This window comes from Pseudophryne corroboree, chromosome 8 (genome assembly GCF_028390025.1).
Source record: "Pseudophryne corroboree isolate aPseCor3 chromosome 8, aPseCor3.hap2, whole genome shotgun sequence".
Classification (NCBI taxonomy): domain Eukaryota; kingdom Metazoa; phylum Chordata; class Amphibia; order Anura; family Myobatrachidae; genus Pseudophryne; species Pseudophryne corroboree.
In genome coordinates, this window is record NC_086451.1 from 376,838,687 (window position 1) to 376,862,235 (window position 23,549).

The window sequence follows — 23,549 nt, forward strand, 5'->3', positions numbered from 1 at the left end:
ATCTCTTTCAGGAAAAAACAGATTTATGTGTCTAGCAAGTAATTTTTGTAAACTTTTAGATATAGAGTCTGAGAGCCTGAATCTACTTTCTATTCCAATTTATTCTTTGTTTTATGATTTGTTTACTGAATACTGAAAGGATGTTTTGCAAATAATACATTTGTGAAAACCTTTTTTCTACATGGAACTAAACTTAAGAATTTTTTAACCAGTCATTGTGTATTTATCACTTAGGAATAATGTCATTAATTCAACTCTATGGCAACAAGTGCAATATTGGTGTGTAGATGGGATATCATACAATTTCTCCCATTTTCAAACTATTCTGTTCCCTATGTTTCTTTAAATAATTAGGCTGCACATTGTTAGAAATAAATGGTAACAAGATTCCAATTTCCAAGAGAAGGACTTTTAAAAGAGAATGGATGTCCTAAGGGCACTTGTTATTTTGGATGGTAGACTTATCCACAAATTAATATTCTTTTCATACAAAGTACAAGAAAATAAAATTGTCAGAAGTGGGATTCAAACCCACGCCTCTTTACAGAGACCAGAACACCCATTTAGAGGAAGAATGCAATCTTGAGTCTGGCGCCTTAGACCGCTCTTCCATCCTGACAAATACATCTGTCCGTTAAATTAAGTTGGCAATAAAGATTATAATGTACAAAAAAAGGATTTTGGGGTATCTTTCAGCCAAATAATATGTACTGCTTAAAAAAAGTAACATAAAATCAAGAACTTGGATTTATACAGTATACTACCGCTAAAGGTGAGCCATCAAAAATAATACTTAAGAAAAACTGCTCAGGTTATAATGATATCCTTTATAATAACTATACAAATTATTTACTAAAATCTCTTTCAGGAAAAAACAGATTTATGTGTCTAGCAAGTAATTTTTGTAAACTTTTAGATATAGAGTCTGAGAGCCTGAATCTACTTTTCTTTTCCAATTTATTCTTTGTTTTATGATTTGTTTACTGAATACTGAAAGGATGTTTTGCAAATAATACATTTGTGAAAACCTTTTTTCTACATGGAACTAAACTTAAGAATTTTTTAACTAGTCATTGTATATTTATCACTTAGGAATAATGTAATTAATTCAACTCTATGGCAACAATTGCAATATTTGTGTGTAGATGGGATATCATACAATTTCTCCCATTTTCAAACTATTCTGTTCCCTATGTTTCTTTAAATAATTAGGCTGCACATTGTTAGAAATAAATGGTAACAAGATTCCAATTTCCAAGAGAAGGACTTTTAAAAGAGAATGGATGTCCTAAGGGCACTTGTTATTTTGGATGGTAGACTTATCCACAAATTAATATTCTTTTCATACAAAGTACAAGAAAATAAAATTGTCAGAAGTGGGATTCAAACCCACGCCTCTTTACAGAGACCAGAACACCCATTTAGAGGAAGAATGCAATCTTGAGTCTGGCGCCTTAGACCGCTCGGCCATCCTGACAAATACATCTGTCCGTTAAATTAAGTTAGCAATAAAAGATTATAATGTACAAAAAAAGGATTTTGGGGTATCTTTCAGCCAAATAATATGTACTGCTTGAAAAAAGTAACATAAAATCAAGAACTTGGATTTATACAGTATACTACCGCTAAAGGTGAGCCATCACAATTAATACTTAAGAAAAACTGCTCAGGTTATAATGATATCCTTTATAATAACTATACAAATTATTTACTAAAATCTCTTTCAGGAAAAAACAGATTTATGTGCCTAGCACGTAATTTTTGTAAACTTATAGATATAGAGTCTGAGAGCCTGAATCTACTTTCTATTCCAATTTATTCTTTGTTTTATGATTTGTTTACTGAATACTGAAAGGATGTTTTGCAAATAATACATTTGTGAAAACTTTTTTTTACATGGAACTAAACTTAAGAATTTTTTAACCAGTCATTGTGTATTTCTCACTTAGGAATAATGTCATTAATTCAACTCTATGGCAACAAGTGCAATATTGGTGTGTAGATGGGATATCATACAATTTCTCCCATTTTCAAACTATTCTGTTCCCTATGTTTCTTTAAATAATTAGGCTGCACATTGTTAGAAATAAATGGTAATAAGATTCCAATGTCCAAGAGAAGGACTTTTAAAAGAGAATGGATGTCCTAAGGGCACTTGTAATTTTGCATGGTAGACTTATCCACAAATTAATATTCTTTTCATACAAAGTACAAGAAAATAAAATTGTCAGAAGTGGGATTTGAACCCACGCCTCTTTACAGAGACCAGAACACCCATTTAGAGGAAGAATGCAATCTTGAGTCTGGCGCCTTAGACCGCTCGGCCATCCTGACAAGAACATATGCCCTCTAAATTAAGTTGCCAGTAAAAGATTATAATGTACAAAAAAAGGGTTTTGGGGTATCTTTCAGCCAAATAATATGTACTGCTTGAAAAAAGTAACATAAAATCAAGAACTTGGATTTATACAGTATACTACCGCTAAAGGTGAGCCATCACAATTAATACTTAAGAAAAACTGCTCAGGTTATAATGATATCCTTTATAATTACTATACAAATTATTTACTAAAATCTCTTTCAGGAAAAAACAGATTTATGTGTCTAGCAAGTAATTTTTGTAAACTTTTAGATATAGAGTCTGAGAGCCTGAATCTACTTTCTATTCCAATTTATTCTTTGTTTTATGATTTGTTTACTGAATACTGAAAGGGTGTTTTGCAAATAATACATTTGTGAAAACCTTTTTTCTACATGGAACTAAACTTAAGAATTTTTTAACCAGTCATTGTGTATTTATCACTTAGGAATAATGTCATTAATTCAACTCTATGGCAACAAGTGCAATATTGGTGTGTAGATGGGATATCATACAATTTCTCCCATTTTCAAACTATTCTGTTCCCTATGTTTCTTTAAATAATTAGGCTGCACATTGTTAGAAATAAATGGTAACAAGATTCCAATTTCCAAGAGAAGGACTTTTAAAAGAGAATGGATGTCCTAAGGGCACTTGTTATTTTGGATGGTAGACTTATCCACAAATTAATATTCTTTTCATACAAAGTACAAGAAAATAAAATTGTCAGAAGTGGGATTCAAACCCACGCCTCTTTACAGAGACCAGAACACCCATTTAGAGGAAGAATGCAATCTTGAGTCTGGCGCCTTAGACCGCTCAGCCATCCTGACAAGTACATATGCCCTCTAAATTAAGTTGCCAATAAAAGATTATAATGTACAAAAAAAGGATTTTGGGGTATCTTTCAGCCAAATAATATGTACTGCTTGAAAAAAGTAACATAAAATCAAGAACTTGGATTTATACAGTATACTACCGCTAAAGGTGAGCCATCACAATTAATACTTAAGAAAAACTGCTCAGGTTATAATGATATCCTTTATAATTACTATACAAATTATTTACTAAAATCTCTTTCTGGAAAAAACAGATTTATGTGTCTAGCAAGTAATTTTTGTAAACTTTTAGATATAGAGTCTGAGAGCCTGAATCTACTTTCTATTACAATTTATTCTTTGTTTTATGATTTGTTTACTGAATACTGAAAGGGTGTTTTGCAAATAATACATTTGTGAAAACCTTTTTTCTACATGGAACTAAACTTAAGAATTTTTTAACCAGTCATTGTGTATTTATCACTTAGGAATAATGTCATTAATTCAACTCTATGGCAACAAGTGCAATATTGGTGTGTAGATGGGATATCATACAATTTCTCCCATTTTCAAACTATTCTGTTCCCTATGTTTCTTTAAATAATTAGGCTGCACATTGTTAGAAATAAATGGTAACAAGATTTCAATGTCCAAGAGAAGGACTTTTAAAAGAGAATGGATGTCCTAAGGTCACTTGTTATTTTGCATGGTAGACTTATCCACAAATTAATATTCTTTTCATACAAAGTACAAGAAAATAAAATTGTCAAAAGTGGGATTTGAACCCACGCCTCTTTACAGAGACCAGAACATCCATTTAGAGGAAGAATGCAATCTTGAGTCTGGCACCTTAGACCGCTCGGCTAATCTGACAAGTACATATGCCCTTTAAATTAAGTTGCCAATAAAAGATTATAATGTACAAAAAAAGGATTTTGGGGTATCTTTCAGCCAAATAATATGTACTGCTTGAAAAAAGTAACATAAAATCAAGAACTTGGATTTATACAGTATACTACCGCTAAAGGTGAGCCATCACAATTAATACTTAAGAAAAACTGCTCAGGTTATAATGATATCCTTTATAATAACTATACAAATTATTTACTAAAATCTCTTTCAGGAAAAAAACAGATTTATGTGCCTAGCACGTAATTTTTGTAAACTTGTAGATATAGAGTCTGAGAGCCTGAATCTACTTTCTATTCCAATTTATTCTTTGTTTTATGATTTGTTTACTGAATACTGAAAGGATGTTTTGCAAATAATACATTTGTGAAAACTTTTTTTTACATGGAACTAAACTTAAGAATTTTTTAACCAGTCATTGTGTATTTCTCACTTAGGAATAATGTCATTAATTCAACTCTATGGCAACAAGTGCAATATTGGTGTGTAGATGGGATATCATACAATTTCTCCCATTTTCAAACTATTCTGTTCCCTATGTTTCTTTAAATAATTAGGCTGCACATTGTTAGAAATAAATGGTAATAAGATTCCAATGTCCAAGAGAAGGACTTTTAAAAGAGAATGGATGTCCTAAGGGCACTTGTAATTTTGCATGGTAGACTTATCCACAAATTAATATTCTTTTCATACAAAGTACAAGAAAATAAAATTGTCAGAAGTGGGATTTGAACCCACGCCTCTTTACAGAGACCAGAACACCCATTTAGAGGAAGAATGCAATCTTGAGTCTGGCGCCTTAGACCGCTCGGCCATCCTGACAAGAACATATGCCCTCTAAATTAAGTTGCCAGTAAAAGATTATAATGTACAAAAAAAGGATTTTGGGGTATCTTTCAGCCAAATAATATGTACTGCTTGAAAAAAGTAACATAAAATCAAGAACTTGGATTTATACAGTATACTACCGCTAAAGGTGAGCCATCACAATTAATACTTAAGAAAAACTGCTCAGGTTATAATGATATCCTTTATAATTACTATACAAATTATTTACTAAAATCTCTTTCTGGAAAAAACAGATTTATGTGTCTAGCAAGTAATTTTTGTAAACTTTTAGATATAGAGTCTGAGAGCCTGAATCTACTTTCTATTACAATTTATTCTTTGTTTTATGATTTGTTTACTGAATACTGAAAGGGTGTTTTGCAAATAATACATTTGTGAAAACCTTTTTTCTACATGGAACTAAACTTAAGAATTTTTTAACCAGTCATTGTGTATTTATCACTTAGGAATAATGTCATTAATTCAACTCTATGGCAACAAGTGCAATATTGGTGTGTAGATGGGATATCATACAATTTCTCCCATTTTCAAACTATTCTGTTCCCTATGTTTCTTTAAATAATTAGGCTGCACATTGTTAGAAATAAATGGTAACAAGATTTCAATGTCCAAGAGAAGGACTTTTAAAAGAGAATGGATGTCCTAAGGTCACTTGTTATTTTGCATGGTAGACTTATCCACAAATTAATATTCTTTTCATACAAAGTACAAGAAAATAAAATTGTCAAAAGTGGGATTTGAACCCACGCCTCTTTACAGAGACCAGAACATCCATTTAGAGGAAGAATGCAATCTTGAGTCTGGCACCTTAGACCGCTCGGCTAATCTGACAAGTACATATGCCCTTTAAATTAAGTTGCCAATAAAAGATTATAATGTACAAAAAAAGGATTTTGGGGTATCTTTCAGCCAAATAATATGTACTGCTTGAAAAAAGTAACATAAAATCAAGAACTTGGATTTATACAGTATACTACCGCTAAAGGTGAGCCATCACAATTAATACTTAAGAAAAACTGCTCAGGTTATAATGATATCCTTTATAATAACTATACAAATTATTTACTAAAATCTCTTTCAGGAAAAAACAGATTTATGTGTCTAGCAAGTAATTTTTGTAAACTTTTAGATATAGAGTCTGAGAGCCTGAATCTACTTTCTATTCCAATTTATTCTTTGTTTTATGATTTGTTTACTGAATACTGAAAGGATGTTTTGCAAATAATACATTTGTGAAAACCTTTTTTCTATATGGAACTAAACTTAAGAATTTTTTAACCAGTCATTGTGTATTTATCACTTAGGAATAATGTCATTAATTCAACTCTATGGCAACAAGTGCAATATTGGTGTGTAGATGGGATATCATACAATTTCTCCCATTTTCAAACTATTCTGTTCCCTATGTTTCTTTAAATAATTAGGCTGCACATTGTTAGAAATAAATGGTAATAAGATTCCAATGTCCAAGAGAAGGACTTTTAAAAGAGAATGGATGTCCTAAGGGCACTTGTTATTTTGCATGATAGACTTATCCACAAATTAATATTCTTTTCATACAAAGTACAAGAAAATAAAATTGTCAGAAGTGGGATTTGAACCCACGCCTCTTTACAGAGACCAGAACACCTATTTAGAGGAAGTATGCAAGCTTGAGTCTTGCGCCTTAGACCGCTCAGCCATCCTGACAAGTACATCTGCTCATTAAATTAAGTTGGCAATAAAAGATTATAATGTACAAAAAAAGGATTTTGGGGTATCTCTCAGCCAAATAATATGTACTGCTTGAAAAAAGTAACATAAAATCAAGAACTTGGATTTATACAGTATACTACCGCTAAAGGTGAGCCATCACAATTAATACTTAAGAAAAACTGCTCAGGTTATAATGATATCCTTTATAATAACTATACAAATTATTTACTAAAATCTCTTTCAGGAAAAAACAGATTTATGTGCCTAGCACGTAATTTTTGTAAACTTATAGATATAGAGTCTGAGAGCCTGAATCTACTTTCTATTCCAATTTATTCTTTGTTTTATGATTTGTTTACTGAATACTGAAAGGATGTTTTGCAAATAATACATTTGTGAAAACTTTTTTTTACATGGAACTAAACTTAAGAATTTTTTAACCAGTCATTGTGTATTTCTCACTTAGGAATAATGTCATTAATTCAACTCTATGGCAACAAGTGCAATATTGGTGTGTAGATGGGATATCATACAATTTCTCCCATTTTCAAACTATTCTGTTCCCTATGTTTCTTTAAATAATTAGGCTGCACATTGTTAGAAATAAATGGTAATAAGATTCCAATGTTCAAGAGAAGGACTTTTAAAAGAGAATGGATGTCCTAAGGGCACTTGTAATTTTGCATGGTAGACTTATCCACAAATTAATATTCTTTTCATACAAAATACAAGAAAATAAAATTGTCAGAAGTGGGATTTGAACCCACGCCTCTTTACAGAGACCAGAACAGCCATTTAGAGGAAGAATGCAATCTTGAGTCTGGCGCCTAAGACCGCTCGGCCATCCTGACAAGAACATATGCCCTCTAAATTAAGTTGCCAGTAAAAGATTATAATGTACAAAAAAAGGATTTTGGGGTATCTTTCAGCCAAATAATATGTACTGCTTGAAAAAAGTAACATAAAATCAAGAACTTGGATTTATACAGTATACTACCGATAAAGGTGAGCCATCACAATTAATACTTTAGAAAAACTGCTCAGGTTATAATGATATCCTTTATAATTACTATACAAATTATTTACTAAAATCTCTTTCAGGAAAAAACAGATTTATGTGTCTAGCAAGTAATTTTTGTAAACTTTTAGATATAGAGTCTGAGAGCCTGAATCTACTTTCTATTCCAATTTATTCTTTGTTTTATGATTTGTTTACTGAATACTGAAAGGATGTTTTGCAAATAATACATTTGTGAAAACCTTTTTTCTACATGGAACTAAACTTAAGAATTTTTTAACCAGTCATTGTGTATTTATCACTTAGGAATAATGTCATTAATTCAACTCTATGGCAACAAGTGCAATATTGGTGTGTAGATGGGATATCATACAATTTCTCCCATTTTCAAACTATTCTGTTCCCTATGTTTCTTTAAATAATTAGGCTGCACATTGTTAGAAATAAATGGTAATAAGATTCCAATGTCCAAGAGAAGGACTTTTAAAAGAGAATGGATGTCCTAAGGGCACTTGTTATTTTGCATGATAGACTTATCCACAAATTAATATTCTTTTCATACAAAGTACAAGAAAATAAAATTGTCAGAAGTGGGATTTGAACCCACGCCTCTTTACAGAGACCAGAACACCTATTTAGAGGAAGTATGCAAGCTTGAGTCTTGCGCCTTAGACCGCTCAGCCATCCTGACAAGTACATCTGCTCATTAAATTAAGTTGGCAATAAAAGATTATAATGTACAAAAAAAGGATTTTGGGGTATCTTTCAGCCAAATAATATGTACTGCTTGAAAAAAGTAACATAAAATCAAGAAATTGGATTTATACAGTATACTACCGCTAAAGGTGAGCCATCAAAAATAATACTTAAGAAAAACTGCTCAGGTTATAATGATATCCTTTATAATAACTATACAAATTATTTACTAAAATCTCTTTCAGGAAAAAACAGATTTATGTGTCTAGCAAGTAATTTTTGTAAACTTTTAGATATAGAGTCTGAGAGCCTGAATCTACTTTTCTTTTCCAATTTATTCTTTGTTTTATGATTTGTTTACTGAATACTGAAAGGATGTTTTGCAAATAATACATTTGTGAAAACCTTTTTTCTACATGGAACTAAACTTAAGAATTTTTTAACTAGTCATTGTATATTTATCACTTAGGAATAATGTAATTAATTCAACTCTATGGCAACAAGTGCAATATTGGTGTGTAGATGGGATATCATACAATTTCTCCCATTTTCAAACTATTCTGTTCCCTATGTTTCTTTAAATAATTAGGCTGCACATTGTTAGAAATAAATGGTAACAAGATTCCAATGTCCAAGAGAAGGACTTTTAAAAGAGAATGGATGTCCTAAGGGCACTTGTTATTTTGGATGGTAGACTTATCCACAAATTAATATTCTTTTCATACAAAGTACAAGAAAATAAAATTGTCAGAAGTGGGATTCAAACCCACGCCTCTTTACAGAGACCAGAACAGCCATTTAGAGGAAGAATGCAATCTTGAGTCTGGCGCCTTAGACCGCTCGGCCATCCTGACAAATACATCTGTCCGTTAAATTAAGTTGGCAATAAAAGATTATAATGTACAAAAAAAGGATTTTGGGGTATCTTTCAGCCAAATAATATGTACTGCTTGAAAAAAGTAACATAAAATCAAGAACTTGGATTTATACAGTATACTACCGCTAAAGGTGAGCCATCACAATTAATACTTAAGAAAAACTGCTCAGGTTATAATGATATCCTTTATAATAACTATACAAATTATTTACTAAAATCTCTTTCAGGAAAAAACAGATTTATGTGTCTAGCAAGTAATTTTTGTAAACTTTTAGATATAGAGTCTGAGAGCCTGAATCTACTTTCTATTCCAATTTATTCTTTGTTTTATGATTTGTTTACTGAATACTGAAAGGATGTTTTGCAAATAATACATTTGTGAAAACCTTTTTTCTACATGGAACTAAACTTAAGAATTTTTTAACCAGTCATTGTGTATTTATCACTTAGGAATAATGTCATTAATTCAACTCTATGGCAACAAGTGCAATATTGGTGTGTAGATGGGATATCATACAATTTCTCCCATTTTCAAACTATTCTGTTCCCTATGTTTCTTTAAATAATTAGGCTGCACATTGTTAGAAATAAATGGTAATAAGATTCCAATGTCCAAGAGAAGGACTTTTAAAAGAGAATGGATGTCCTAAGGGCACTTGTTATTTTGCATGATAGACTTATCCACAAATTAATATTCTTTTCATACAAAGTACAAGAAAATAAAATTGTCAGAAGTGGGATTTGAACCCACGCCTCTTTACAGAGACCAGAACACCTATTTAGAGGAAGTATGCAATCTTGAGTCTTGCGCCTTAGACCGCTCAGCCATCCAGACAAGTACATCTGCTCATTAAATTAAGTTGGCAATAAAAGATTATAATATACAAAAAAAGGATTTTGGGGTATCTTTCAGCCAAATAATATGTACTGCTTAAAAAAAGTAACATAAAATCAAGAACTTGGATTTATACAGTATACTACCGCTAAAGGTGAGCCATCAAAAATAATACTTAAGAAAAACTGCTCAGGTTATAATGATATCCTTTATAATTACTATACAAATTATTTACTAAAATCTCTTTCAGGAAAAAACAGATTTATGTGTCTAGCAAGTAATTTTTGTAAACTTTTAGATATAGAGTCTGAGAGCCTGAATCTACTTTTCTTTTCCAATTTATTCTTTGTTTTATGATTTGTTTACTGAATACTGAAAGGATGTTTTGCAAATAATACATTTGTGAAAACCTTTTTTCTACATGGAACTAAACTTAAGAATTTTTTAACTAGTCATTGTATAATTATCACTTAGGAATAATGTAATTAATTAAACTCTATGGCAACAAGTGCAATATTGGTGTGTAGATGGGATATCATACAATTTCTCCCATTTTCAAACTATTCTGTTCCCTATGTTTCTTTAAATAATTAGGCTGCACATTGTTAGAAATAAATGGTAACAAGATTCCAATGTCCAAGAGAAGGACTTTTAAAAGAGAATGGATGTCCTAAGGGCACTTGTTATTTTGGATGGTAGACTTATCCACAAATTAATATTCTTTTCATACAAAGTACAAGAAAATAAAATTGTCAGAAGTGGGATTCAAACCCACGCCTCTTTACAGAGACCAGAACACCCATTTAGAGGAAGAATGCAATCTTGAGTCTGGCGCCTTAGATCGCTCGGCCATCCTGACAAATACATCTGTCCGTTAAATTAAGTTGGCAATAAAAGATTATAATGTACAAAAAAAGGATTTTGGGGTATCTTTCAGCCAAATAATATGTACTGCTTGAAAAAAGTAACATAAAATCAAGAACTTGGATTTATACAGTATACTACCGCTAAAGGTGAGCCATCACAATTAATACTTAAGAAAAACTGCTCAGGTTATAATGATATCCTTTATAATAACTATACAAATTATTTACTAAAATCTCTTTCAGGAAAAAACAGATTTATGTGCCTAGCACGTAATTTTTGTAAACTTATAGATATAGAGTCTGAGAGCCTGAATCTACTTTCTATTCCAATTTATTCTTTGTTTTATGATTTGTTTACTGAATACTGAAAGGATGTTTTGCAAATAATACATTTGTGAAAACTTTTTTTTACATGGAACTAAACTTAAGAATTTTTTAACCAGTCATTGTGTATTTCTCACTTAGGAATAATGTCATTAATTCAACTCTATGGCAACAAGTGCAATATTGGTGTGTAGATGGGATATCATACAATTTCTCCCATTTTCAAACTATTCTGTTCCCTATGTTTCTTTAAATAATTAGGCTGCACATTGTTAGAAATAAATGGTAACAAGATTCCAATGTCCAAGAGAAGGACTTTTAAAAGAGAATGGATGTCCTAAGGGCACTTGTTATTTTGGATGGTAGACTTATCCACAAATTAATATTCTTTTCATACAAAGTACAAGAAAATAAAATTGTCAGAAGTGGGATTCAAACCCACGCCTCTTTACAGAGACCAGAACAGCCATTTAGAGGAAGAATGCAATCTTGAGTCTGGCGCCTTAGACCGCTCGGCCATCCTGACAAATACATCTGTCCGTTAAATTAAGTTGGCAATAAAAGATTATAATGTACAAAAAAAGGATTTTGGGGTATCTTTCAGCCAAATAATATGTACTGCTTGAAAAAAGTAACATAAAATCAAGAACTTGGATTTATACAGTATACTACCGCTAAAGGTGAGCCATCACAATTAATACTTAAGAAAAACTGCTCAGGTTATAATGATATCCTTTATAATAACTATACAAATTATTTACTAAAATCTCTTTCAGGAAAAAACAGATTTATGTGTCTAGCAAGTAATTTTTGTAAACTTTTAGATATAGAGTCTGAGAGCCTGAATCTACTTTCTATTCCAATTTATTCTTTGTTTTATGATTTGTTTACTGAATACTGAAAGGATGTTTTGCAAATAATACATTTGTGAAAACCTTTTTTCTACATGGAACTAAACTTAAGAATTTTTTAACCAGTCATTGTGTATTTATCACTTAGGAATAATGTCATTAATTCAACTCTATGGCAACAAGTGCAATATTGGTGTGTAGATGGGATATCATACAATTTCTCCCATTTTCAAACTATTCTGTTCCCTATGTTTCTTTAAATAATTAGGCTGCACATTGTTAGAAATAAATGGTAATAAGATTCCAATGTCCAAGAGAAGGACTTTTAAAAGAGAATGGATGTCCTAAGGGCACTTGTTATTTTGCATGATAGACTTATCCACAAATTAATATTCTTTTCATACAAAGTACAAGAAAATAAAATTGTCAGAAGTGGGATTTGAACCCACGCCTCTTTACAGAGACCAGAACACCTATTTAGAGGAAGTATGCAAGCTTGAGTCTTGCGCCTTAGACCGCTCAGCCATCCTGACAAGTACACCTGCTCATTAAATTAAGTTGGCAATAAAAGATTATAATGTACAAAAAAAGGATTTTGGGGTATCTTTCAGCCAAATAATATGTACTGCTTAAAAAAAGTAACATAAAATCAAGAACTTGGATTTATACAGTATACTACCGCTAAAGGTGAGCCATCAAAAATAATACTTAAGAAAAACTGCTCAGGTTATAATGATATCCTTTATAATTACTATACAAATTATTTACTAAAATCTCTTTCAGGAAAAAACAGATTTATGTGTCTAGCAAGTAATTTTTGTAAACTTTTAGATATAGAGTCTGAGAGCCTGAATCTACTTTTCTTTTCCAATTTATTCTTTGTTTTATGATTTGTTTACTGAATACTGAAAGGATGTTTTGCAAATAATACATTTGTGAAAACCTTTTTTCTACATGGAACTAAACTTAAGAATTTTTTAACTAGTCATTGTATAATTATCACTTAGGAATAATGTAATTAATTCAACTCTATGGCAACAAGTGCAATATTGGTGTGTAGATGGGATATCATACAATTTCTCCCATTTTCAAACTATTCTGTTCCCTATGTTTCTTTAAATAATTAGGCTGCACATTGTTAGAAATAAATGGTAACAAGATTCCAATGTCCAAGAGAAGGACTTTTAAAAGAGAATGGATGTCCTAAGGGCACTTGTTATTTTGGATGGAAGACTTATCCACAAATTAATATTCTTTTCATACAAAGTACAAGAAAATAAAATTGTCAGAAGTGGGATTCAAACCCACGCCTCTTTACAGAGACCAGAACACCCATTTAGAGGAAGAATGCAATCTTGAGTCTGGCGCCTTAGATCGCTCGGCCATCCTGACAAATACATCTGTCCGTTAAATTAAGTTGGCAATAAAAGATTATAATGTACAAAAAAAGGATTTTGGGGTATCTTTCAGCCAAATAATATGTACTGCTTGAAAAAAGTAACATAAAATCAAGAACTTGGATTTATACAGTATACTACCGCTAAAGGTGAGCCATCACAATTAATACTTAAGAAAAACTGCTCAGGTTATAATGATATCCTTTATAATTACTATACAAATTATTTACTAAAATCTCTTTCAGGAAAAAACAGATTTATGTGTCTAGCAAGTAATTTTTGTAAACTTTTAGATATAGAGTCTGAGAGCCTGAATCTACTTTCTATTAGAGATGAGCGCCGGAAATTTTTCGGGTTTTGTGTTTTGGTTTTGGGTTCGGTTCCGCGGCCGTGTTTTGGGTTCGACCGCGTTTTGGCAAAACCTCACCGAATTTTTTTTGTCGGATTCGGGTGTGTTTTGGATTCGGGTGTTTTTTTCAAAAAACCCTAAAAAACAGCTTAAATCATAGAATTTGGGGGTCATTTTGATCCCAAAGTATTATTAACCTCAAAAACCATAATTTCCACTCATTTTCAGTCTATTCTGAATACCTCACACCTCACAATATTATTTTTAGTCCTAAAATTTGCACCGAGGTCGCTGTGTGAGTAAGATAAGCGACCCTAGTGGCCGACACAAACACCGGGCCCATCTAGGAGTGGCACTGCAGTGTCACGCAGGATGTCCCTTCCAAAAAACCCTCCCCAAACAGCACATGACGCAAAGAAAAAAAGAGGCGCAATGAGGTAGCTGACTGTGTGAGTAAGATAAGCGACCCTAGTGGTCGACACAAACACCGGGCCCATCTAGGAGTGGCACTGCAGTGTCACGCAGGATGGCCCTTCCAAAAAACCCTCCCCAAACAGCACATGACGCAAAGAAAAATAAAAGAAAAAAGAGGTGCAAGATGGAATTGTCCTTGGGCCCTCCCACCCACCCTTATGTTGTATAAACAAAACAGGACATGCACACTTTAACCAACCCATCATTTCAGTGACAGGGTCTGCCACACGACTGTGACTGATATGACGGGTTGGTTTGGACCCCCCCCCCCAAAAAAGAAGCAATTAATCTCTCCTTGCACAAACTGGCTCTACAGAGGCAAGATGTCCACCTCATCATCATCCTCCGATATATCACCGTGTACATCCCCCTCCTCACAGATTATCAATTCGTCCCCACTGGAATCCACCATCTCAGCTCCCTGTGTACTTTGTGGAGGCAATTGCTGCTGGTCAATGTCTCCGCGGAGGAATTGATTATAATTCATTTTAATGAACATCATCTTCTCCACATTTTCTGGATGTAACCTCGTACGCCGATTGCTGACAAGGTGAGCGGCGGCACTAAACACTCTTTCGGAGTACACACTTGTGGGAGGGCAACTTAGGTAGAATAAAGCCAGTTTGTGCAAGGGCCTCCAAATTGCCTCTTTTTCCTGCCAGTATAAGTACGGACTGTGTGACGTGCCTACTTGGATGCGGTCACTCATATAATCCTCCACCATTCTTTCAATGTTGAGAGAATCATATGCAGTGACAGTAGACGACATGTCCGTAATCGTTGTCAGGTCCTTCAGTCCGGACCAGATGTCAGCATCAGCAGTCGCTCCAGACTGCCCTGCATCACCGCCAGCGGGTGGGCTCAGAATTCTGAGCCTTTTCCTCGCACCCCCAGTTGCGGGAGAATGTGAAGGAGGAGATGTTGACAGGTCGCGTTCCGCTTGACTTGACAATTTTCTCACCAGCAGGTCTTTCAACCCCAGCAGACTTGTGTCTGCCGGAAAGAGAGATCCAAGGTAGGCTTTAAATCTAGGATCGAGCATGGTGGCCAAAATGTAGTGCTCTGATTTCAACAGATTGACCACCCGTGAATCCTTGTTAAGCGAATTAAGGGCTCCATCCACAAGTCCCACATGCCTAGCGGAATCGCTCCGTGTTAGCTCCTCCTTCAATGTCTCCAGCTTCTTCTGCAAAAGCCTGATGAGGGGAATGACCTGACTCAGGCTGGCAGTGTCTGAACTGACTTCACGTGTGGCAAGTTCAAAGGGCATCAGAACCTTGCACAACGTTGAAATCATTCTCCACTGCGCTTGAGACAGGTGCATTCCACCTCCTATATCGTGCTCAATTGTATAGGCTTGAATGGCCTTTTGCTGCTCCTCCAACCTCTGAAGCATATAGAGGGTTGAATTCCACCTCGTTACCACTTCTTGCTTCAGATGATGGCAGGGCAGGTTCAGTAGTTTTTGGTGGTGCTCCAGTCTTCTGTACGTGGTGCCTGTACGCCGAAAGTGTCCCGCAATTCTTCTGGCCACCGACAGCATCTCTTGCACGCCCCTGTCGTTTTTTTAAAAATTCTGCACCACCAAATTCAAGGTATGTGCAAAACATGGGACGTGCTGGAATTTGCCCATATTTAATGCACACACAATATTGCTGGCGTTGTCCGATGCCACAAATCCACAGGAGAGTCCAATTGGGGTAAGCCATTCCGCGATGATCTTCCTCAGTTGCCATAAGAGGTTTTCAGCTGTGTGCGTATTCTGGAAACCGGTGATACAAAGCGTAGCCTGCCTAGGAAAGAGTTGGCGTTTGCGAGATGCTGCTACTGGTGCCGCCGCTGCTGTTCTTGCGGCGGGAGTCCATACATCTACCCAGTGGGCTGTCACAGTCATATAGTCCTGACCCTGCCCTGCTCCACTTGTCCACATGTCCGTGGTTAAGTGGACATTGGGTACAGCTGCATTTTTTAGGACACTGGTGACTCTTTTTCTGAGGTCTGTGTACATTTTCGGTATCGCCTGCCTAGAGAAATGGAACCTAGATGGTATTTGGTACCGGGGACACAGTACCTCCAACAAGTCTCTAGTTGGCTCTGCAGTAATGATGGATACCGGAACCACGTTTCTCACCAACCAGGATGCCAAGGCCTCAGTTATCCGCTTTGCAGTAGGATGACTGCTGTGATATTTCATCTTCCTCGCAAAGGACTGTTGGACAGTCAATTGCTTGGTGGAAGTAGTAAAAGTGGTCTTCCGACTTCCCCTCTGGGATGACCATCGACTCCCAGCAGCAACAACAGCAGCGCCAGCAGCAGTAGGCGTTACACGCAAGGATGCATCGGAGGAATCACAGGCAGGAGAGGAATCGTCAGAATTGCCAGTGACATGGCCTGCAGGACTATTGGCATTCCTGGGGAAGGAGGAAATTGACACTGAGGGAGTTGGTGGGGTGGTTTGCGTGAGCTTGGTTACAAGAGGAAGGTATTTACTGGTCAGTGGACTGCTTCCGCTGTCACCCAAAGTTTTTGAACTTGTCACTGACTTATTATGAATGCGCTGCAGGTGACGTATAAGGGAGGATGTTCCGAGGTGGTTAACGTCCTTACCCCTACTTATTACAGCTTGACAAAGGCAACACACGGCTTGACACCTGTTGTCCGCATTTCTGGTGAAATACTTCCACACCGAAGAGCTGATTTTTTTGGTATTTTCACCAGGCATGTCAGTGGCCATATTCCTCCCACGGACAACAGGTGTCTCCCCGGGTGCCTGACTTAAACAAACCACCTCACCATCAGAATCCTCCTGGTCAATTTTCTCCCCAGCGCCAGCAACACCCATATCCTCCTCATCCTGGTGTACTTCAACACTGACATCTTCAATCTGACTATCAGTAACTGGACAGCGGGTGCTCCTTCCAGCACTTGCAGGGGGCGTGCAAATGGTGGAAGGCGCATGCTCTTCACGTCCAGTGTTGGGAAGGTCAGGCATCGCAACCGACACAATTGGAGTCGGACTCTCCTTGTGGATTTGGGATTTCGAAGAACGCACAGTTCTTTGCGGTGCTACTGCTTTTGCCAGCTTGAGTCTTTTCATTTTTCTAGCGAGAGGCTGAGTGCTTCCATCCTCATGTGAAGCTGAACCACTAGCCATGAACATAGGCCAGGGCCTCAGCCGTTCCTTGCCACTCCGTGTGGTAAATGGCATATTGGCAAGTTTACGCTTCTCCTCCGACAATTTTATTTTAGGTTTTGGAGTCCTTTTTTTACTGATATTTGGTGTTTTGGATTTGACATGCTCTGTACTATGACATTGGGCATCGGCCTTGGCAGACGACGTTGCTGGCATTTCATCGTCTCGGCCATGACTAATGGCAGCAGCTTCAGCACGAGGTGGAAGTGGATCTTGATCTTTCCCTAATTTTGGAACCTCAACATTTTTGTTCTCCATATTTTAATAGGCACAACTAAAAGGCACCTCAGGTAAACAATGGAGATGGATGGATACTAGTATACAATTATGGATGGACTGCCGAGTGCCGACACAGAGGTAGCTACAGCCGTGGACTACCGTACTGTACTGTGTCTGCTGCTAATATAGACTGGTTGATAAAGAGATGTAGTATGTATGTATAAAGAAGAAAGAAAAAAAAACCACGGGTAGGTGGTATACAATTATGGACGGACTGCCGAGTGCCGACACAGAGGTAGCTACAGCCGTGGACTACCGTACTGTGTCTGCTGCTAATATAGACTGGTTGATAAAGAGATGTAGTATGTATGTATAAAGAAGAAAGAAAAAAAACCACGGGTAGGTGGTATACAATTATGGACGGACTGCTGAGTGCCGACACAGAGGTAGCTACAGCCGTGGACTACCGTACTGTACTGTGTCTGCTGCTAATATAGACTGGATGATAATGAGATGTAGTATGTATAAAGAAGAAAAAAAAAAACACGGGTAGGTGGTATACAATTATGGATGGACTGCCGAGTGCCGACACAGAGGTAGCTACAGCCGTGGACTACCGTACTGTGTCTGCTGCTAATATAGACTGGTTGATAATGAGATGTAGTATGTATGTATAAAGAAGAAAGAAAAAAAAACCACGGGTAGGTGGTATACAATTATGGACGGACTGCCGAGTGCCGACACAGAGGTAGCTACAGCCGTGGACTACCGTACTGTACTGTGTCTGCTGCTAATATAGACTGGATGATAATGAGATGTAATATGTATAAAGAAGAAAGAAAAAAAAACCACGGGTAGGTGGTATACAATTATGGATGGACTGCCGAGTGCCGACACAGAGGTAGCTACAGCCGTGGACTACCGTACTGTACTGTGTCTGCTGCTAATATAGACTGGATGATAATGAGATGTAGTATGTATAAAGAAAAAAAAAAACCACGGGTAGGTGGTATACAATTATGGATGGACTGCCGAGTGCCGACACAGAGGTAGCTACAGCCGTGGACTACCGTACTGTACTGTGTCTGCTGCTAATATAGACTGGATGATAATGAGATGTAGTATGTATAAAGAAGAAAGAAAAAAAAAACACGGGTAGGTGGTATACAATTATGGACGGACTGCCGAGTGCCGACACAGAGGTAGCTACAGCCGTGGACTACCGTACTGTACTGTGTCTGCTGCTAATATAGACTGGATGATAATGAGATGTAGTATGTATAAAGAAGAAAGAAAAAAAAAACCACGGGTAGGTGGTATACAATTATGGATGGACTGCCGAGTGCCGACACAGAGGTAGCTACAGCCGTGGACTACCGTACTGTACTGTGTCTGCTGCTAATATAGACTGGATGATAATGAGATGTAGTATGTATAAAGAAGAAAAAAAAAACCACGGGTAGGTGGTATACAATTATGGATGGACTGCCGAGTGCCGACACAGAGGTAGCTACAGCCGTGGACTACCGTACTGTACTGTGTCTGCTGCTAATATAGACTGGATGATAATGAGATGTAGTATGTATAAAGAAGAAAAAAAAAAAAACACGGGTAGGTGGTATACAATTATGGACGGACTGCCGAGTGCCGACACAGAGGTAGCTACAGCCGTGGACTACCGTACTGTACTGTGTCTGCTGCTAATATAGACTGGTTGATAATGAGATGTAGTATGTATAAAGAAGAAAGAAAAAAAACCACGGGTAGGTGGTATACAATTATGGATGGACTGCCGAGTGCCGACACAGAGGTAGCTACAGCCGTGGACTACCGTACTGTACTGTGTCTGCTGCTAATATAGACTGGATGATAATGAGATGTAGTATGTATAAAGAAGAAAAAAAAAACCACGGGTAGGTGGTATACAATTATGGATGGACTGCCGAGTGCCGACACAGAGGTAGCTACAGCCGTGGACTACCGTACTGTACTGTGTCTGCTGCTAATATAGACTGGTTGATAATGAGATGTAGTATGTATAAAGAAGAAAGAAAAAAAAACCACGGGTAGGTGGTATACAATTATGGATGGACTGCCGAGTGCCGACACAGAGGTAGCTACAGCCGTGGACTACCGTACTGTACTGTGTCTGCTGCTAATATAGACTGGATGATAATGAGATGTAGTATGTATAAAGAAGAAAGAAAAAACCACGGGTAGGTGGTATACAATTATGGATGGACTGCCGAGTGCCGACACAGAGGTAGCTACAGCCGTGAACTACCGTACTGTGTCTGCTGCGACTGGATGATAAATAATGATATAAAAAATATATATATATCACTACTGCAGCCGGACAGGTATATATTATATAATGACGGACCTGCTGGACACTGTCTGTCAGCAGAATGAGTTTTTTATAGAATAAAAAAACACCACACAAGTCACACGACGAGTGTTTAACTTTTTCAGGCAATCACAATATAGTATACTATACTGGTGGTCAGTGTGGTCAGGTCACTGGTCAGTCACACTGGCAGTGGCACTCCTGCAGCAAAAGTGTGCACTGTTTAATTTTAATAATATGTACTCCTGGCTCCTGCTATAACCTATAACTGCTCCCCAGTCTCCCCCACAATTAAGCTGTGTGAGCACAGTCAGATATTATACATAGATGATGCAGCACACTGGGCTGAGCACAGATATGGTATGTGACTGAGTCACTGTGTATCGTTTTTTTCAGGCAGAGAACGGATTATATTAAATAAAACTGCACTGGTGGTCACTGGTCAGTGGTCAGTCACTAGTAAACTCTGCACTCTCTAGTACTCCTAAGCTCCAGTAAATCAAGTGTCTCTGTCTCAATCTCACTCTCTCTCTTCTAATCTAAATGGAGAGGACGCCAGCCACGTCCTCTCCCTATCAATCTCAATGCACGTGTGAAAATGGCGGCGACGCGCGGCTCCTTATATAGAATCCGAGTCTCGCGATAGAATCCGAGCCTCGCGAGAATACGACAGCGTCATGATGACGTTCGGGCGCGCTCGGGTTAACCGAGCAAGGCGGGAAGATCCGAGTCGCTCGGATCCGTGTAAAAAAAGCTGAAGTTCGGGCGGGTTCGGATTCCGAGGAACCGAACCCGCTCATCTCTACTTTCTATTCCAATTTATTCTTTGTTTTATGATTTGTTTACTGAATACTGAAAGGGTGTTTTGCAAATAATACATTTGTGAAAACCTTTTTTCTACATGGAACTAAACTTAAGAATTTTTTAACCAGTCATTGTGTATTTATCACTTAGGAATAATGTCATTAATTCAACTCTATGGCAACAAGTGCAATATTGGTGTGTAGATGGGATATCATACAATTTCTCCCATTTTCAAACTATTCTGTTCCCTATGTTTCTTTAAATAATTAGGCTGCACATTGTTAGAAATAAATGGTAATAAGATTCCAATGTCCAAGAGAAGGACTTTTAAAAGAGAATGGATGTCCTAAGGGCACTTGTTATTTTGCATGATAGACTTATCCACAAATTAATATTCTTTTCATACAAAGTACAAGAAAATAAAATTGTCAGAAGTGGGATTTGAACCCACGCCTCTTTACAGAGACCAGAACACCTATTTAGAGGAAGTATGCAAGTTTGAGTCTTGCGCCTTAGACCGCTCAGCCATCCTGACAAGTACATCTGCTCATTAAATTAAGTTGGCAATAAAAGATTATAATGTACAAAAAAAGGATTTTGGGGTATCTTTCAGCCAAATAATATGTACTGCTTGAAAAAAGTAACATAAAATCAAGAACTTGGATTTATACAGTATACTACCGCTAAAGGTGAGCCATCAAAAATAATACTTAAGAAAAACTGCTCAGGTTATAATGATATCCTTTATAATAACTATACAAATTATTTACTAAAATCTCTTTCAGGAAAAAACAGATTTATGTGTCTAGCAAGTAATTTTTGTAAACTTTTAGATATAGAGTCTGAGAGCCTGAATCTACTTTTCTTTTCCAATTTATTCTTTGTTTTATGATTTGTTTACTGAATACTGAAAGGATGTTTTGCAAATAATACATTTGTGAAAACCTTTTTTCTACATGGAACTAAACTTAAGAATTTTTTAACTAGTCATTGTATATTTATCACTTAGGAATAATGTAATTAATTCAACTCTATGGCAACAAGTGCAATATTGGTGTGTAGATGGGATATCATACAATTTCTCCCATTTTCAAACTATTCTGTTCCCTATGTTTCTTTAAATAATTAGGCTGCACATTGTTAGAAATAAATGGTAACAAGATTCCAATGTCCAAGAGAAGGACTTTTAAAAGAGAATGGATGTCCTAAGGGCACTTGTTATTTTGGATGGTAGACTTATCCACAAATTAATATTCTTTTCATACAAAGTACAAGAAAATAAAATTGTCAGAAGTGGGATTCAAACCCACACCTCTTTACAGAGACCAGAACACCCATTTAGAGGAAGAATGCAATCTTGAGTCTGGCGCCTTAGACCGCTCGGCCATCCTGACAAATACATCTGTCCGTTAAATTAAGTTGGCAATAAAAGATTATAAGGTACAAAAAAAGGATTTTGGGGTTTCTTTCAGCCAAATAATATGTACTGCTTGAAAAAAGTAACATAAAATCAAGAACTTGGATTTATACAGTATACTACCGCTAAAGGTGAGCCATCACAATTAATACTAAAGAAAAACTGCTCAGGTTATAATGATATCCTTTATAATAACTATACAAATTATTTACTAAAATCTCTTTCAGGAAAAAACAGATTTATGTGCCTAGCACGTAATTTTTGTAAACTTATAGATATAGAGTCTGAGAGCCTGAATCTACTTTCTATTCCAATTTATTCTTTGTTTTATGATTTGTTTACTGAATACTGAAAGGATGTTTTGCAAATAATACATTTGTGAAAACTTTTTTTTACATGGAACTAAACTTAAGAATTTTTTAACCAGTCATTGTGTATTTCTCACGTAGGAATAATGTCATTAATTCAACTCTATGGCAACAAGTGCAATATTGGTGTGTAGATGGGATATCATACAATTTCTCCCATTTTCAAACTATTCTGTTCCCTATGTTTCTTTAAATAATTAGGCTGCACATTGTTAGAAATAAATGGTAATAAGATTCCAATGTCCAAGAGAAGGACTTTTAAAAGAGAATGGATGTCCTAAGGGCACTTGTAATTTTGCATGGTAGACTTATCCACAAATTAATATTCTTTTCATACAAAGTACAAGAAAATAAAATTGTCAGAAGTGGGATTTGAACCCACGCCTCTTTACAGAGACCAGAACACCCATTTAGAGGAAGAATGCAATCTTGAGTCTGGCGCCTTAGACCGCTCGGCCATCCTGACAAGAACATATGCCCTCTAAATTAAGTTGCCAGTAAAAGATTATAATGTACAAAAAAAGGATTTTGGGGTATCTTTCAGCCAAATAATATGTACTGCTTGAAAAAAGTAACATAAAATCAAGAACTTGGATTTATACAGTATACTACCGCTAAAGGTGAGCCATCACAATTAATACTTAAGAAAAACTGCTCAGGTTATAATGATATCCTTTATAATTACTATACAAATTATTTACTAAAATCTCTTTCAGGAAAAAACAGATTTATGTGTCTAGCAAGTAATTTTTGTAAACTTTTAGATATAGAGTCTGAGAGCCTGAATCTACTTTCTATTAGAGATGAGCGCCGGAAATTTTTCGGGTTTTGTGTTTTGGTTTTGGGTTCGGTTCCGCGGCCGTGTTTTGGGTTCGACCGCGTTT

General features: G+C 35.9%; 17 non-coding genes across 17 annotated transcripts; all 17 read right to left on the reverse strand.

Moving 5' to 3' along the window:
* Window positions 1-1,368: 1,368 nt before the first annotated feature.
* TRNAL-CAA (transfer RNA leucine (anticodon CAA)) lies at window positions 1,369-1,477 on the reverse strand. The gene is made up of 2 exons: window positions 1,440-1,477; window positions 1,369-1,414 (listed from the first exon to the last, which is right to left on the reverse strand). It is a non-coding gene; the product is annotated as a tRNA-Leu (tRNA).
* A 748-nt stretch (window positions 1,478-2,225) lies between these two features.
* TRNAL-CAA (transfer RNA leucine (anticodon CAA)) lies at window positions 2,226-2,334 on the reverse strand. Its single transcript has 2 exons — window positions 2,297-2,334; window positions 2,226-2,271 (listed from the first exon to the last, which is right to left on the reverse strand). It is a non-coding gene; the product is annotated as a tRNA-Leu (tRNA).
* Window positions 2,335-3,083: 749 nt separating this feature from the next.
* Window positions 3,084-3,192, reverse strand: TRNAL-CAA (transfer RNA leucine (anticodon CAA)). Its single transcript has 2 exons — window positions 3,155-3,192; window positions 3,084-3,129 (listed from the first exon to the last, which is right to left on the reverse strand). It is a non-coding gene; the product is annotated as a tRNA-Leu (tRNA).
* Window positions 3,193-3,941: 749 nt separating this feature from the next.
* TRNAL-CAA (transfer RNA leucine (anticodon CAA)) lies at window positions 3,942-4,050 on the reverse strand. Its single transcript has 2 exons — window positions 4,013-4,050; window positions 3,942-3,987 (listed from the first exon to the last, which is right to left on the reverse strand). It is a non-coding gene; the product is annotated as a tRNA-Leu (tRNA).
* Window positions 4,051-4,799: 749 nt separating this feature from the next.
* Window positions 4,800-4,908, reverse strand: TRNAL-CAA (transfer RNA leucine (anticodon CAA)). Its single transcript has 2 exons — window positions 4,871-4,908; window positions 4,800-4,845 (listed from the first exon to the last, which is right to left on the reverse strand). It is a non-coding gene; the product is annotated as a tRNA-Leu (tRNA).
* A 749-nt stretch (window positions 4,909-5,657) lies between these two features.
* On the reverse strand, window positions 5,658-5,766 carry TRNAL-CAA (transfer RNA leucine (anticodon CAA)). The gene is made up of 2 exons: window positions 5,729-5,766; window positions 5,658-5,703 (listed from the first exon to the last, which is right to left on the reverse strand). It is a non-coding gene; the product is annotated as a tRNA-Leu (tRNA).
* Window positions 5,767-6,515: 749 nt separating this feature from the next.
* On the reverse strand, window positions 6,516-6,624 carry TRNAL-CAA (transfer RNA leucine (anticodon CAA)). The gene is made up of 2 exons: window positions 6,587-6,624; window positions 6,516-6,561 (listed from the first exon to the last, which is right to left on the reverse strand). It is a non-coding gene; the product is annotated as a tRNA-Leu (tRNA).
* A 748-nt stretch (window positions 6,625-7,372) lies between these two features.
* TRNAL-CAA (transfer RNA leucine (anticodon CAA)) lies at window positions 7,373-7,481 on the reverse strand. The gene is made up of 2 exons: window positions 7,444-7,481; window positions 7,373-7,418 (listed from the first exon to the last, which is right to left on the reverse strand). It is a non-coding gene; the product is annotated as a tRNA-Leu (tRNA).
* Window positions 7,482-8,230: 749 nt separating this feature from the next.
* Window positions 8,231-8,339, reverse strand: TRNAL-CAA (transfer RNA leucine (anticodon CAA)). Its single transcript has 2 exons — window positions 8,302-8,339; window positions 8,231-8,276 (listed from the first exon to the last, which is right to left on the reverse strand). It is a non-coding gene; the product is annotated as a tRNA-Leu (tRNA).
* A 750-nt stretch (window positions 8,340-9,089) lies between these two features.
* Window positions 9,090-9,198, reverse strand: TRNAL-CAA (transfer RNA leucine (anticodon CAA)). The gene is made up of 2 exons: window positions 9,161-9,198; window positions 9,090-9,135 (listed from the first exon to the last, which is right to left on the reverse strand). It is a non-coding gene; the product is annotated as a tRNA-Leu (tRNA).
* Window positions 9,199-10,806: 1,608 nt separating this feature from the next.
* Window positions 10,807-10,915, reverse strand: TRNAL-CAA (transfer RNA leucine (anticodon CAA)). The gene is made up of 2 exons: window positions 10,878-10,915; window positions 10,807-10,852 (listed from the first exon to the last, which is right to left on the reverse strand). It is a non-coding gene; the product is annotated as a tRNA-Leu (tRNA).
* Window positions 10,916-11,663: 748 nt separating this feature from the next.
* On the reverse strand, window positions 11,664-11,772 carry TRNAL-CAA (transfer RNA leucine (anticodon CAA)). Its single transcript has 2 exons — window positions 11,735-11,772; window positions 11,664-11,709 (listed from the first exon to the last, which is right to left on the reverse strand). It is a non-coding gene; the product is annotated as a tRNA-Leu (tRNA).
* Window positions 11,773-12,521: 749 nt separating this feature from the next.
* TRNAL-CAA (transfer RNA leucine (anticodon CAA)) lies at window positions 12,522-12,630 on the reverse strand. Its single transcript has 2 exons — window positions 12,593-12,630; window positions 12,522-12,567 (listed from the first exon to the last, which is right to left on the reverse strand). It is a non-coding gene; the product is annotated as a tRNA-Leu (tRNA).
* Window positions 12,631-13,380: 750 nt separating this feature from the next.
* TRNAL-CAA (transfer RNA leucine (anticodon CAA)) lies at window positions 13,381-13,489 on the reverse strand. Its single transcript has 2 exons — window positions 13,452-13,489; window positions 13,381-13,426 (listed from the first exon to the last, which is right to left on the reverse strand). It is a non-coding gene; the product is annotated as a tRNA-Leu (tRNA).
* A 7,817-nt stretch (window positions 13,490-21,306) lies between these two features.
* TRNAL-CAA (transfer RNA leucine (anticodon CAA)) lies at window positions 21,307-21,415 on the reverse strand. Its single transcript has 2 exons — window positions 21,378-21,415; window positions 21,307-21,352 (listed from the first exon to the last, which is right to left on the reverse strand). It is a non-coding gene; the product is annotated as a tRNA-Leu (tRNA).
* Window positions 21,416-22,165: 750 nt separating this feature from the next.
* TRNAL-CAA (transfer RNA leucine (anticodon CAA)) lies at window positions 22,166-22,274 on the reverse strand. The gene is made up of 2 exons: window positions 22,237-22,274; window positions 22,166-22,211 (listed from the first exon to the last, which is right to left on the reverse strand). It is a non-coding gene; the product is annotated as a tRNA-Leu (tRNA).
* Window positions 22,275-23,022: 748 nt separating this feature from the next.
* Window positions 23,023-23,131, reverse strand: TRNAL-CAA (transfer RNA leucine (anticodon CAA)). The gene is made up of 2 exons: window positions 23,094-23,131; window positions 23,023-23,068 (listed from the first exon to the last, which is right to left on the reverse strand). It is a non-coding gene; the product is annotated as a tRNA-Leu (tRNA).
* Window positions 23,132-23,549: the final 418 nt, after the last annotated feature.